This window comes from Paroedura picta, chromosome 18 (assembly GCF_049243985.1).
Source record: "Paroedura picta isolate Pp20150507F chromosome 18, Ppicta_v3.0, whole genome shotgun sequence".
In the NCBI taxonomy this organism is placed as follows: Eukaryota; Metazoa; Chordata; class Lepidosauria; order Squamata; family Gekkonidae; genus Paroedura; species Paroedura picta.
In genome coordinates, this window is record NC_135386.1 from 16,920,330 (window position 1) to 16,936,286 (window position 15,957).

Here is a 15,957-nt window from a genome sequence, read left to right on the forward strand (position 1 = left end):
AAAAGACCATGGATGTCTTGAACATTTGTACAAAAGCAACCCATTCAATACCTTGGTAGGTATGAACCAAGTTACCAGGCCCAAATTATTTCATGGGAAAATGTTCACAGAAGGAGCACCATGAAACAGTAAGGAAGTCAGTCTAATTCAAAGGAATGTTGAAAGGAATGGGTTCCATTTGAAGGTTAGGTGAATATCCAGCAAACTGGAGCCCATCAATAGAAGACTCGAAAACACAAGGTGTTATGAGGTGTTATTTCCACTGAGGAAATTTAACCTGTACCATTCTGAGGTCGCTGCAGAGGTTTGGAAGTATTTTGTCTTCACAGCGACCACCATTTTAAGTCAGCCAGAGATGTGACCAGACACACAAACTCTGGTAACTGACCAGACAGCACACAAAACAAAATCCCAACCAAGTATATAAATAGTCCGCAAACATTTCTCCTGTCAAAACCATCAACAGTAGGTATTGAAACATTAATAATCATTCAGCCTGAAAGATGACAAATGAGAATAAAAATGTTTTTTAAAAAATCCTTTTATTTAAATCATTTGAGATTGAATTGCATTTCTGCCAACAGACAGGGCCCAAAACATGTTCGGGCCCCCCCCCCCCAAATATGTTGTATTAATACAAGACTCAAAACATTAACTAAAAAAAAACATTTGTGAGATGGCTGTAAGGCCCAGTCTTCTTTTTGGTTTAGCAAACAGCCGTAGTCCATTCTAAAGAGCCCCCTGTCTCGGATGGATATGCTCAGCAACCATGTATTAGTTCATTTTCTCAACCTCTCAATCAGGGGAGCTGCCATCTTGATTTGGAACTCGTAGTCTCCCTTTGAGATTCTTCCTTTGTCTGGACTCTTGATAAAAAAATTAAAAGAAATATACTGTTGGAATACATGTGATTTTTAGCCTTGAACCAAGCAGCCAATACCGAGTTGCCACATCGAAGCAAATTGTTTTAAAAGAATACAGCAATCTCAAAATTAGATGGGTCAAAACTGGTATAATTCATGGCCAAGTCATTAACCATCTTTTCAGAATCACTATGGTGCATATGGAGGATATCATGCCTTTTAATATAAAAATTCTACTTTGAATCGCCACTGAAGACAAAGGAAAAGGTGAGCTTTAGCCACAACTTTTAAAACCACAATTTACAGCTAAATTGGAATTAACCAACTAGGGCCAGGTCTTTTCAATATCTGCATAGGAAGAAACTCTGAAGTTGAACTCTTAATGAAATTGGTAGACACATTTCAATAATTTCCTTGAAATTATTTCAAAACAGATCACGAAAGCACTAACTAGATAAGGTAAATAAATTAATTCATCACTATACAAATGCCTAAAGGGCAATTACAGACCAGTCTAGGAAAACTCCAGAACACATTACTTTATCCCTAACCATAGATACAAAAGTAGTACATGTAATCCAAGTGGGAATTTCAAAGAATGCCAAAACACCCTCTCAACTACCAGCAAAGGGACCCCAAGGGATTCTGAGGACAGGTCTTGCTCAGATTTGGCAGAAGTGGGACTGTTCATATATGGATGAAATTTGTTTCAGTCTGATTTCTGGTCATCTAAATCTTTTAATGAATCTCTTTGTTCTATTTTGATTCCTGTTAACGTAGAATGCAGTGGCAGAACAGGAGATACTCTGCATGCAGTAGGGAATCCATAGGGAAAGCCAGTTAAACCTTAAAAGTTGCCTGTACTTCGGCATCCTTTCCAAAGCATTCCTCATTACCTGAGTGCTGCCGTCACTCAGCTTCAATTCCATGTGGACCTTCAGCCTAAGGCAACTGTTTGCTTTAGTCAAAATCTGTTTTTTCCAGCCCTTCTGACACCAGTCCCTTCTTTCCTACATAGCCCTTTACAGAACCTATCCACTTGAATGGATGAGCCAACCATTTTAAACAGCCAAGGCACAGCCAAATATGGCTCTTGGTGGATGAAATCAAGAAGATTTGGAAGATGCTTATTAAGTGCTTATGCTATCATATCCCATGGCACTGTATGGCCAAGCGTAACGCTAATTCTCCACTGGTTTATGAAATCAGATCAGCACAGACTCTTCTCCCAAGGTCACAAAACAGGTTAATTAACCCATAAACAATGAAAAAGATCTGGAAAGGTCAAGAAGTGACTGCCACATGCAAACCCTGCTGTGAGTGAACCTATTATCACCAACTTGAGGTTTTGAAATGTACTCATTGGACTCATTGAAATGAGCAATGTCTGGGATAGGGCAATCCATGTGTACACTTAAAAACAATCAACTAAATGTTTATGCGCTTACATGTTTGTAAGCACATATTTGTAGCTCACCCTTCTCGCTGAGACTCAAGGTGGATTACTGAACATAAAACAGTGCCATCGATCCTTGAGAGTTTATTTAGAAAGCATTTTGCCATTTACCCACTATGGCAACAGGTTGAGGCATCAAGAAACCAGGCCACAGCCAGACTGCTAACATGAAGCCATAAGCAAGAATTAAGCCATCAGGCTTAAGGGCAAGGGTGGATGATGTCTATGGATGGCTCAGCTCATAAGAATGGTATCTACAGATTATATCCTTATATTGTTAACTATCTAGTCTCTATATTTAGTTATTGTGTCTTCTTGCACAACGATTTTAAGCTCTTTTCTCCTAGGATCCTTGAAGAGACCGACTCAAATCTCCATCTCCATGTAACGAAGGAGCTTTTAAATGTTTCCATATTATTTCAAAGCAGTCATTTCACTAACAGGAAGACATAACTTTAGCCAATAATCATCATGCCGTGATTCGGTCCAGTAATTGGACATCTAGCAGAATGAACTTGACTTGACTGGTGGTTCCCATGGCTGGTCAAGAAAAACTGATGAAAAACTATTGACTTGAAAGGCTACCCAAATATTTTTTTGAAATTCACTTTTGAAAGACAGCTCACTAACTGGCAACTCCAAGAACAGCAATTCAAGTGGTTTCGTTCAAAAAACCACACTAAACAAATCTAAATTTATGTTGTTGCAATCAACAACCAAACATCAGGCTGGTTATAGAACCTAACCTATTTAACTGATACTTTGTTCTGATCTACTGATGGGTCCTTATATCGTCTTCTAAAGCAAAACAAAACAAAACAAAATCCCCTACAAAAAACAGTTTTCCCCAACTTCTTGCTTGAAGTACAGCAAAGTGGGCAAGGTCAGAAGCCTACACTCAAAACCAGAACCGTTGAATTTAAGATTCCTGCATAAATACAATGAAGCAATGAACATATGGCTTCACTTTGCAGGAAAAAGAAAAAGGAGCAAGCAGACAGCCGTGAGTTCCCCAACATGGAACAATCCAAAGAAATTCTAAAGAAAAACATGTAGCGTATAATATAGAAGATCTTTAGAAACAAATGAAGGCTCTTTTAAGAGACCTTGCTGTGGCTCAATTAGTTCAATTACAAAAATTAGAGGTTAAGTACTTCAGAGCCTCTCTAAGAGACCTTTGTTCCCTTATCCCCATGAGTTGTGCTTAAGTAAAGAGAAGAGGGCAGCTCTGGTTTTGAATGCAACATCAGCTCCCTGAGAAGGGAAGCTACTTTCAGAAATAGATGGGGACTCAGTTTTTATATATTTGTCCCACGTATATTCAGGACCCTTCTCACAAAAGAATGCTGACTAGAGAAAAGTTCTTCAACCAAGGTCCCTTTGCTCTGCCAGGGGTCCCCAAACCTTTTGAGCCTGTGGGGGAACCTTTGGAACAGAGTGACAACATGGCTGCAGCCAGAGCCAAGCACACACCTCAAGGAAAGTGTAGAGGAAGAAGAGGGGTAATTTAAACAGTACACTGGGATAGGCGGAGAGATAGAATAAGAACAGTCCTGTGGTGGCAGCTGCATTTTAACTGATTAGCTGAATAAAGCCACAGGTGATCACAGAATTTCGGGACACTATCTGGCATAGTGAGTTTTTCACATCTGGCTACACCTCAAACCCCAGCTCTGTGATTCCTAGGAGATGGCTGGCGGTCCTAAGCTGTAAGTGGCTTGATTAGCACCTTTCAAAAAGTTGGCAATTTTCTTTGAGGAAAATTCAAGGTTCGGTTTCAATGCCTGCCCTTGGTACCAACGCCACTGTAATTAATATGACATATTATAAAAGCTGCTGTCGGACCAAGTTAAATAGGGAACACAAGCACATAGGCGAAGGCTGAGCACACGTGTAGAGTCCCAAGAAGAAAGGCATATAGACTGTTTTTTGTGATGGTTAGAAGGAGGACGATCCACGAACCGACCAAGGAACAGTTAAAAGGGCGAGCGCAAGCGATAAAGCCTCGTCAAGCAGGACTCTGAAGAGGTGGCATATAAGTATTCTAAGCAAATAAAGGGATAGGATGACTTAAGAGCCGTGCTCTTAAATTCTATTGTAGGAAATCCTGCATATCTTTAAAAAGCCGAGGTTTTCTCAGTTACCTACAGATTTTCTCTTGCAGATAGCTCTCTAGATTTAACCCTATTGGTCACAGAAAAACATAAGGCATGTTCTGTGACATACTTTTAATTAATGTAAGCAGTTAGGAGATCCCATAGGCCTGGCCAGTGCTCCGTGTGAGCCACCCTTATAATATGTCCTAGAGTCCACAGGAGCTCAGCAGACACAATGTGTAAAGGATGTTTGAAGCCTGCTGGTCTAGAAAGAAAATTACTGGAACATGATATTCTTATTTCATAGCAACCAGAACTGGATAGAACGTTCAGAGGGGAACAATATTAGAATGGTGCAGCAAGAACAACAACAAGGAGTCTTGTGGCACCTTAACTGAAAGATTTTATTGTGACACAATAAATGAGTTATTTTTGTGGTCACGGGATTCCTTCTTCTCTGGATCAAGGTCACAGGTCTATGTCCACTTTGGTAACAGAAAGGGCCTTTATGACGAAATGTAAGAGCATTCAAATCAGAAAGCGTTTTACACTTTGAACTTGCAACTTTTGTTGAGCAACTCTACTGCGCTGACATCAATGGATCATCATTAAAATAAACATTAAATAAACACATTTAAGACAGTAATATGCTTAATACAGGCATTGTCCTCGTAATCCCCCAAAAGTTATAGATTTCGGGTCTATAATGCATGGAGGGAAGGGAGAACTTTAATAAATGCCTTGCCATGCAGAGCAAGCTTAGAAAGATATAAAGCCTGCATGCTGCAATTAAGCCAGAGACCATCAAGAGCTTCTGTGCAGAAGCTAACTTAAAAATTACTCCAGTTAGCGAGTTGTCTGTTCAATCTGTGCAACTCCAAGGAGCCTAGGAACAGTCATCTACATATGGACTTGGGGCAATTATGAGTCTGCTAGGCTTCTTCTTGGAGTGATCCACTTCATTTGGGGAAAAAAATGCTTCACCACAGCTCTAGATGTGTGTAGCAGTGTACCTTCAAAAATTGGAAAACTCTTACATCCTAGAACAGTAGTACCTTTGTAAAATTACAAACTTTAGACAAGACAAAAGGAAAAAGGAAGCAGTGCATGAACTTTGTATAAACGTCAATACCTTTCTATTTACCACATCACCAATTTTTTAAGAGTGACTTTGGTATACCAGTCGCCATGAAATGGTTACTTACAAATGGTACAAAAAGTACTCTAGACTTTTTAAAAGAGATTGTACTTTGAGAACTCTGGACTCCATACATCTCAAGAAACTGTTAATACAGAGCTTGACAGATCCCATAAGGCAAGTCTCCATGGCACCTAGAAATGTTACTGTCTTACATAGTATTCTCAATCATGAGTACATTGTAGCATGTCTCAGTAATTCTCAGTAGAATTACACAGGGTTGAATCCCATCCTTTTTCCAATGGTGGTCAAAGGGAGGAAGATGCCCCCCTTGGCCACTAAGAAGGCTATTTGGGACCAGAGGACCCATACAGACAAAAACCATGTAAAATGGGGCCTGTAATAGCATGAGGAATTGGCCAAGATCAAGCAAAAAAGCTGGATGGATTCAACCCAAACTTACTTGCCATTTCACGGCAGAACATTCTGGCGTATGACAGAAATAAGTATACAAAGTTCTTGTCCGTGATCATTTCTACACAAACTTAACTTATACTGTTCAGTGGTGGTAGCTGGTAGCTCTTTGTGGTGATGATGACCATGATTCCCCATCTATTTATGCAATGCAAAACTTCAGTGAAGAAGTTAGCATCTGTTTTATATGGCAGAAATAATTAGAAAATGTAGCCATTGCAACCCTGCTTCCTAAACGAGCTTGACTCTGGGCCTGGCTTTTCAATCCAAAGAACATTTATGGAGGCTTGCTTCCTCTTCCATGAGCTATTTGGCTGATTGATGGTGTTAATTAATTTAGCTATTCAAATAGTTTTGGACAGACTTCTGATCATCAACAGCTTCAGCGTGCCTCTTAAGTAGGACGTGGATGACAACCTGGGTGTTAAATTAATGCATACCTGAACTGCTACAAATCCCTTGGGTTTATACACATCAGCAGAAGCAAGTAATCCAAGCTGCTTCCAGGCTGCAGGTGCGAGAAATCACATGTATGAATGGCTCCCCAAACTAAACTTTCCAACACACATGAAACAAGAGGAAGACCTGGTCAGAAGTAGTCAGACATGTGATTTTCCTAACTGCAGCCTGGAGTACTTCAACCCAAGTAAAGCTCTGCCATTTAATTCCATTGAAATTTATCCTGAATGAATGGCTCACTGCAAATATTTTAATTGGGTCGGCATCATCGTTGACTTTTTGGAAACTTGTTCAATGAAAAAATGCCTCAATGCACATTTATGGATACACACAAGTCACGTGCAAACAGACTTAAGACAGCAACTTACCATTGCTTCAGCCAGCCTCAGGTATTTCATACATTCGGTCCATCGATGTTATCTGCAGGAAAAGTTTCATATGCTATTCAATGAGTCAGCTTAAATTCCACCAATTTAAATCCCACCATTGTTTACTCAAACTGTTTTCAACAATCTCGATTTCGTTACATTCAAGACTGCAGCCTAAATTTGATATAACATTGTCATCCGCATGATGATCCAAGTGGAAAACATAATCCAAGATTCTCTGACACTACCAGTTAATAACTGGATGGGCGTGGTAATCTAAGACTTGGAACTTTAACTTCTATTATAAATGTCCTTATCTAACATGAAAATGTTTCAAGCCCTCATTTTTCTGGAAGCAAATCATTAGACCCATGACCACTCTATTGGTGCATCATTAGACTGCTTAGACCAAAGGGCCCTCATAGCTTTACTGCTTCCATTTTTAATCACCCCTTCTTAAAAACCAATCTGCTTTGTATGGGAAAGTACAACCGTAGGTACTTGATGATGTAGAGCTAAAAGAGCCCATAAAAAGTGTACTTCAGAGAACCTGATCAGATGTTAACTTGTACAGGCTTGTCCTGCAATTCCTCCTCCAGGAATAAAAGGTAAACTCTATTTAACTCAATTCCTAAACCAAGGTGTCCCCCCCCCAAAAAAAAAATTATGCATGGGCAACACTGCAGTCACCAACCAACTGCTCTTGTAAGTGAGCAGGGCCTAGGTACATCTTTTGCCCAACGTTTCTAGTTGGCTATTGGACTGGCTGTGTTGATTTTACAAATGCCGATTTGGCAGTGGCAGCTATCACAAGGATCTTCGTTTTGTGCCTGAAGCAAAGTTGGGGGTATCATTTTGTGGCTGGCTCCATCTCCTGTAGCACCCATTCTGTGGCTACACCCTCCACACCATGCCAGAATCCCAAAGGTGCTCACAGGCTCGAAAAGGATGGGGACCCCTGTCCTAAATAGTATATTGCATAAAAAGGAATCATTAGCTACCCCTACACAATCACCCGACAGACTAATCATTTGAACCAAATTCAACTGCAGATTAGGAAACTAGTAACAAATCTTATTTATGATTTTAAGTATATAGGTCCCTGCCTCATTTTTGTTTTAATGTGAGTCCTATTAAGCATCATTATCTGATAATATTATTATTTTAGGTAGATACATATATACTGGATATGCTCAACCAATGACTGAGCCAGTGTCATCTGTGTCCAATATACTGCAGTATTGTTAAGACCCAAATTTCTTTACCCGCATGCAACGCTCAAAGCGATGCACACACTAGCACATCTATTACTTCTGGAGTCTATATGCTGCCAAGAGTCAGCTAATGTATAATTCAGGAGCACGCCAAAATCAACACGCAGCTTGCTGCATGGATGGGATTCCATTGCAATCCACATTCAAATATGAGGCACGCCTATGCCAGAGCATGCTGCTCCTGAAGAATGTTCAGGAAGGAATTCTCATGGGACTTATGGTCAGGACACAACGCGGCAACTTTAGTTGACAAATTAACGGGATCGTATTTAGAACTCGAATATTTTACTTTTCAAAAGTAGAACCTGAACTAATGAACGAAAAGACCAGAAGAGTGTTGCTTGGAATACATTTTAATATGATCTTTTCAACCTTGCTATGTGGCTCATCTCTTTGATAAATGGCCAAATAGATCCTGAAAGCAGAATTTTTTCCAAAAGGGAGGCTACAGACACTAGGATTTTATTGTTACCATTCTGGAGAAGGTAGTATATTGAAAAAGGTACCAATACCACATGCCTGGGTAAATTAAGGTATTTTATGCAGAACTAAAACTCAAATGTTGTGGATTCCAAATAAATTATCAGAAGTCCCACAGACATAAGCATGTTTGATTTCATAAACTAATAATTCGTTCTTCACCAATATTCCTGGATGCTATTTAACTGCTGAATTACACAAAAAAGCAGTTTACACTATGGCCAAGTTCCTAAATCCATGTGCTTTTCAAGGCTATCTCAGGTACTGTGGGAATCTTCTAGAATCTTATAAAAGGATTTGTTCAAGCACTGAAGTTATCTGCAATTTCCATGACTCCAACTGAGCCGAAACCAATTCATCTAGTCTTGTACTTCTTTCCTGCATTTTAACCATGTACTCTCCTAAAATCTACTAGAATACTCACTAGAAACAGTGCATGAAATTTTAAAAAACAGAATGGTTTAACCATTTTAAAGCAAGGAAAAAGATATGCAATTCCCACCTTAATAGCAGAAGCACTTCCCTTAATTTTGCAAGAGTACCAGTCATGTCATAAACTTAAATTAACCAGGAAGTAAGACCAACAGTGCAATCCTATGAAGAATTACATCCCTTTCAAAGCCGATAGGTGTAATTCACCATAAGATTTCAGTGAATTCAAAGACAGATCAACGTGGGCAGCCTTGTTATTCTGTCTATGGCAATAGAAAAGAGCAAGAGTCCAACAGCCCCTGAAACTCTACCGTAATTCTGGCAGGTTACACACTTCCGTAAGTCTTTGCTCACTTCCTCAGATACCATCCTACTATCTGAAGACAAGAGTAGTGACTCATGCAAATTCCTACCATGCCATATATTATGTTAGTCTTTAAGGTTTTACTGAACATGAAGATTTACTTCTGAATAAATATACTAGTCATGATCTACCAATGGGTCTTAATTCTTAGCCTTTGGTAAATGGTGACTTTCACTGGCTTCATATATTTAACAGGTTAAAAGATTGTCATATCATTTACTTAACAATGCTGCAAGTTAGATGAAATCTCTCAAGCATTCATTCATTCATAAAAGATGTGTTGTATGTTGACAACAGTTTTTGACACCAGTGAATAGTAAATATACTTTACTTGCATTGTGGCAATGTTTATTAAAACCCGGTGCTGGTAAATTCTAACATACTAATGGCAAAGTGATTTCTGTGAAAAGAAACACTGCTGTTTGCTAAAGGTTCAATCAAACGCTGGTGGTTTTCACCAAGTTGCTGAATTGTAAACAGGTTTGTTGACTTTGAATCCAGTTAAGACTTGAAATCCAAATTATGCATTCACTGTGTGCACACCCATTCCATTTAAGATACTCCTACTGTGTAACATATTCAAACTCTTCAATTACAGTCTTGAATTAGGCAAGAAAGAATATCGTCACGACAACAAAAGAGAACATCTGGATGATCTTCCAGTGTATATATGTAACTGGTAATGCAAACAGAAAAAAATTCTGAAGGTGCCCATCACAGATCTAGGACAGCACAATGTTTTAGAATAAGAGGTATAAACTGGGAGTATCTTTGTAACATCTCAGTTCAAACTGGAACGCTGAGGTGAACTTGGACTTAGTAAAGTCCCTGTCACTCAGCTCCAGACTCCCACATTCACCCTTCCTTAAAGCCCCTGGGTATAGAGTACTGAGTTAATCTAGAAAGGTCCAATAGGCACAAATGCTGGACATTAAACATTACTTTTTGTTCACTTAGTTTTAGTTCTAATGCTAAAAATGAATACTGGCACACCCCTACTTAATCACTTTAAAGCAATACATCAAATCAAAGGCTGGCAAAGTGTTAGGATTAATACGCCAGGACCTCTGCAATTATAAATAGAAAGTAAGATTCTATTAAAAGCTTATGGGCTGTGACGAAGGGGACAGTCACAGCATCTGTGGTATCCGAGGAGTTGAGCAGAAGTAAAACGTACCTGAAACAATTCACAGGATTCTGCATTTCCTCTTCCAGCGCTATATGGAACCTCCAGTTAGCAGAATCAATCTTTAAAAAGAAAACATGAGTTTGTTTAAAAATATATATTTTACCTAAGAAAAAAGGCATTAATTGCAATTTTGAGCTACAACTCAGCTTATTATCAGTTTTACATTTATGACTAATTATCTAAATCCAAAGAATTCAATTAGCTTACGTACAGAAAGACCTACTATTTACAAAGGTATGGACAAGTCCCTAGCCCTCAAATCATTGTGTAGACATTTAAGCAAGCATGATGTAAGTGTCTAAAAGTTACACTGCGCATGTAAGCCTGCCTACCTCTTATTTCTCAGTGCAAACTGTTGTTTTTTCTTACACCAAGACATGAATATGCATTTTAATTTTACATATTGATCATAAAAAATTATTTGGACGTAATTCCCTCTTTCTTTCTCTTTCTCTATTTTGCTTATCTAATATGTTCACAATAGCTGCCTGAGATTATGACCCATTGTAAGAAGAAGTACACCCTTCAAACTCCACTGAGGTCAATGGGGTTTAGAAGGTCATAACTCCAATGTAAGCCATTTAATGCAGAAATACGTTCCACTGAAATCAACAGGACCTTTTTTCTAAACCAATATATTTATGAGGGTATTGGTTTTCAAAAATAATTTAGATGCATGCTCATTTATAAGTTTAGCAATAAACTAAATTATGAAAAATAGGGTTGCCTTTAGTTTGAACAGGAGGTCTAGCATTCCTTTTATTTGGGGAAACTGTGTAAAATGGAAGGCAAGCTACACACTGGAGACAGACAACACACTAACGTGAATTTTAAATTCTTCTCACCTATTGAGAATAGATTCTATAGTTCAGCAGAAAGCCATCAGTTATCGCAGGAATAAACATTCAGCAAATACCTAAATAAAAGAAAATGTCTTTAGATAAACATTTCTGTTCAGTATTTACAAAGTGGTGAGTTCAATAAGCACCGATAAGATAAAGATAATGTTGACTGTATTTCTACGTTAAGGATTTTCGGAAACAATTTGTTTCCAGCCAGACACTATAAGCTTTTTCATCTACTTAGCTTAGTTTCACAGCCTCATTAGCGAAAACACTGCATAGATATCACACTATGGATACATAATTCAAAACCAATATTAGCGCCAGTCACACCAGTCACACATCACTGATGGCAAAATAGTTTTATATTGATTTCAGCCCTCTTTTCTTGCAGTGGATTATAAATTGGTAACTTTATCCCTAACAGGCTTTAGCCAAGTTAATATTTCCATCTGTTTCAGAATAAATTGAAGTCCATACCGAAAACATTTGAAGTCTTATAAAATGACAGTAAGGATAACAGCCATTATTTTAAATAACTTTCTCTGCAGTGCCCTTTTCTGGAAGGCCAGTATTGGCTCCAACTGATTATACGGGCAGTAAGGTCCAAAGCCTTTGAAAAATAAATTTACAAGCATGCTAAAAATACGGCAGGATCCAGTTCTATGCTAGAACTTTCTTCAACAGTTTACTCCTCATGTCACTCAAGATCCAAAATATCATAAGCATTAACCCCAGATGGAATATGAAAATTTTAGAACTTGGACTAATTAGTAAGATCAAGCTATTGGACAAAAATGAATAGGCTTTCCACGTAGAAATGTCAGTTAAAGATGTACCTTGCAAAATCTGGGCATCTGAAAATTACTCTGAATGTCAAATGGCTAACTTCAACAAACCAAGGAAAAAATCAAGTGCCAAAGATTCCATCTCAAGTTTTCTTGCAAATTCGAGGCATTTTAGAAGGGTGAATACCAAATGTACCTTACAATCAAAATGCCAAATACAAGGATATGGAAGACGGGCAGTAACACTTTAATAATGCCCTCTGTTTGTTCTAACTACTTATTTTTATGTCAGCACAGCCCATTTTAACTGTATTTGCTTTTACCGTGGATTCCTGTTCTAATAGAGAAGTGCAACCAACCTTTTAACGGGAATGTAAAAAATGTTTGTATATTTAAAGAAGTCCATAATACCTAATTTATCTGAAGCCCAAAACACATTACCATTCCCCTTTTCCCATTAAAACACACTCAAAAATTCATTTTTAGAGATTCTTTTATTTTTAAAACAAATGCTCTATCAACTTTTTCCCCTGCAGTCTACTTCCTTATAACTGGTTTGGAAGGAGTTAAAAGCCAACACCCCACATTCAAAAAACAAGTTTTTTTTATATCTGAGAAAAGACGGACAGAAATGGCGTCTTTTGTTCTTACAAAAAGTAGACATGTTTGTTTCTCCCTTTCAGTTGAAGGAAGAACCATCAGCACCCATAAAGTATTCAGGACTTTGACAGACATATAGGGAATCAGTGTACTTTTCATTTCTCCCGGTGAATATTTTTGGGGAGAGGGTGCAGTCTCAATTCGCTGCAGATCCCCACCTTGTCAAAAACGCTGCATTGAATTTATTTATTTATTTTACAAAATTACTGTCTTCAAAGATGCCAGTCCTTCGGAATCCAATCTAGTATGGGGTTTACCAAAAACCCACACTAAAATCTTAGGGTCTCCATTAGGGGAGAAGTTTCCTTTATGGCGGGGGTATCGTAAGCTTCTCCCCCTCCCCCAAATACTGCTGCAAAAGATGGAGAGGGGGAGAAGAAAAACTCTGCAGTTCCAATGGCGGCTGGGGCTTGACGTTCATCCTTCAACGTTATGCTCACCTCCTCCATCAGGAGTCCTTGCCCCATACCTCTGGGGGGGCTCTTCCAATGGGGGACAGCAATGTTTTAACACCCCGCACAAGGCAGCCGGAGAGAAGCCCAAGGACGGCTATGGCGGAATCCCTCTTTTGGCCGCCTCCAACCTTGAAGGGCAGGTCCTGTCCTTTTGCCAGGGGCCCCCCTCCTTGCTACCCCACCCCTTTCCAACCCAAATCGGGGGCACCCCACCACCTCCAAGCTTTCGGGGACCCCTGAAGCCCCCAACTTGCCCAAAGGGCATGAGCAGCCTCGCTATCTTCCTTCCCCATCTCCCTCTCAGAATCGGGTCCAGGTTCGCCCCCCTGCCCAGTTCGGAGGGGGGAACCACCCAAGGTTGCCCCCCCTTTAAGTGGGGAGCTTCTTCTCCCCTGATCAAAAGAGAGAATCTGCCTGTGTTGGCTGTGGGGGGAGTTTTTGCTTTTCTCCCACCTTGAATGTCAGATTCCCCCCCCCCAAAAAAAAGCCCCACCCTGTTAGTTCGACATCCAGCTGGATCTGGGCTCGGGGCTCCCCTCCGACCCCCAGGAAGGGCAAGGGGGCTTCGCAACTGACCAGGAGGGCCGTTCGGGGGGGGGGGTCTGGGTCTCTCCCTCTCCCTCCCCCCCCCCCCGGCGGCTCCAAGGACATCTTGTTTTCCTCCTCAAGGACAAAGAGACAATGGCGGCCAGTGGGCTGGGCAGGCAGGGAAGCGGCGCCCGGGGGGCGAAGGGGACGAGAGATACTCACCCTCCTCGGCCGAGGGACGAGAGGCGGGCGGAGGCGACCTCGGCCGCCCGGGAAGGGCGCGGGGCGGCGGGCAAGGAGCCCGGCCAGCCCCGCGGAGTCTCCGGCGTCGTCCTGAGGGGCGCGGGAGACCCTCCTCAGCCCCCCCGGGCCCGGCCGCAGCCCCCGCGTCGGCAGCGGCCGCCTGAGGCCGGGCGGGCTGGTGTGAGGGGCGAGCGGCGTCGGCGGGGCGGAGGAGCGCGGGCGTCGAGCTGCTGCCTGCCCGGCCATCTTGCGCCGTGTGTGTGCGGGTGAGGGAAGGGAAGCCTCTGCCCGTCTCCGCCGTCGCTGAGCGAAGCCTTCCTCCCCTCCCCTCCCCCATCCGCGCCCCTACCCAGCAGCACAAAATGGCCGCCCTCAGACGACGCCGCTGCAGAGGGAGGGAGGGAGGGAGCGCGCGCCGGCTCCCCCAGCGCGGCGCGCGCCCGGATCCGCCACTGCGCCTGCGCCCGCGGCTCTCCCCGATTGGCCCGTCGTTCTTCTCGCCCCGATTGGCCGCGCCGGCTTTGCCCCGTCAGGCGGGGACGCGTCGCTATTGGTTCGTCGTCTCGCTCCTTGGTTGTGTGTGTGTGCGTGTGTTTTTTTTAACCCCACCCCAACGGGTGTCGCTGGCTCGCGCGAGCCGCAGCTGGCTCGCCTTCTGATTGGCTGCGCTCTCTCTCGTGCTCCTGCCACCTCCTCCTCTCCCCCAGATGACGAAAGGCTCTCTCGCGCCGCGGCCGAGCGAAATGTTTGTGCGGAAGGGAGGGGGGGGGAACGGCTCTTCTGATTGGCCAGAAGAAATTGGCGCGCGCTGCGCGGGATGATAAATTCAAGGGCCCGCCAACTTTTGCGTGTCAGTTGCAGACCCTATAAGGTCGTGAGCATGAGCCCCTAAGCCGTGTGTGGACAAACTGTGGCTCTGCAGATTTCTGTGGATTACCTTAGCATGAGCCAGCCATGGTCATCTAAAGGCCCACAATATGGCCTCCTGGCCCTAGTGCAAGGGCGCCATAGCCTAGATGTCCATGGACTACAATTCCCAGGAGCCCCTGCCAGCGAATGCTGGCAGGGGCTCCTGGGAATTGTAGTCCATGGACATCTGGAGGGCCGCAGTTTGACTACCCCTGGCCTAGACGGTACTCCTCACAACAGTCACCACACGCCTTCACAGTTTTCCACACTGAGCATTTGGCGCCTGGTGCCTCACATGCACTACTCAATCCCCCAATCTTGGCAATGTTTTTAGACATTGGTTCGCTGAAAGGAAACGTCACCAAAGGATCCGCTGGCTCGACAGGATCAAAGCCGATACAAGGATGCCCGTGAACCAACTAAAAGAAGCGGTCATTGGCAGAAACATGGCGAAAACTTTCCTATAGAATTGCCAAGGGTCAGACATGACTGAACAGATAACCTCATCATCAGCACCACACTACTAGTCATGCCTCCACAGTTCAGCACATGGAGCATGTGGCTCTTGGGGCCTCACACCTGGTACTCATTCACCCAACGTTGGTGATGGTTGCGCCACCACAGAAGTCCCACAGAAACTCCTTCGCCTTCATCGCCTACTGTTTTTAGACGTTTGTTCCTCACAGAAGCCACTGCACAACTAATCATACCTTCACAGGTCACCACATCAAGTATGTGGCATCTTGTTCCCTCACACCTCCTACTGATGATCTAGACCATCATAGTGGTGGCAGTATCTTTGCTTTCCTCGCCCAATGTTTTTAGACATTTGTTCTTCACGTAAATCAATGACTCCATCACTCAGTGCCACGTGTGCGCTTCACTGTTTCACACACAGAGCCGCCACAAAGATCGTGGACAATTTTCTCTTTTCAGAAA

General features: G+C 42.3%; 1 long non-coding RNA gene across 1 annotated transcript; it reads right to left on the reverse strand.

Annotated features, from left to right (window-relative positions):
- Positions 1–523: 523 nt before the first annotated feature.
- Positions 524–14,502, reverse strand: LOC143828138 (uncharacterized). Its single transcript, XR_013227521.1, has 5 exons — positions 14,089–14,502; positions 11,439–11,509; positions 10,582–10,652; positions 6,855–6,906; positions 524–866 (listed from the first exon to the last, which is right to left on the reverse strand). It is a non-coding gene; the product is annotated as an uncharacterized LOC143828138 (long non-coding RNA).
- Between the last annotated feature and the right edge of the window lie 1,455 nt (positions 14,503–15,957).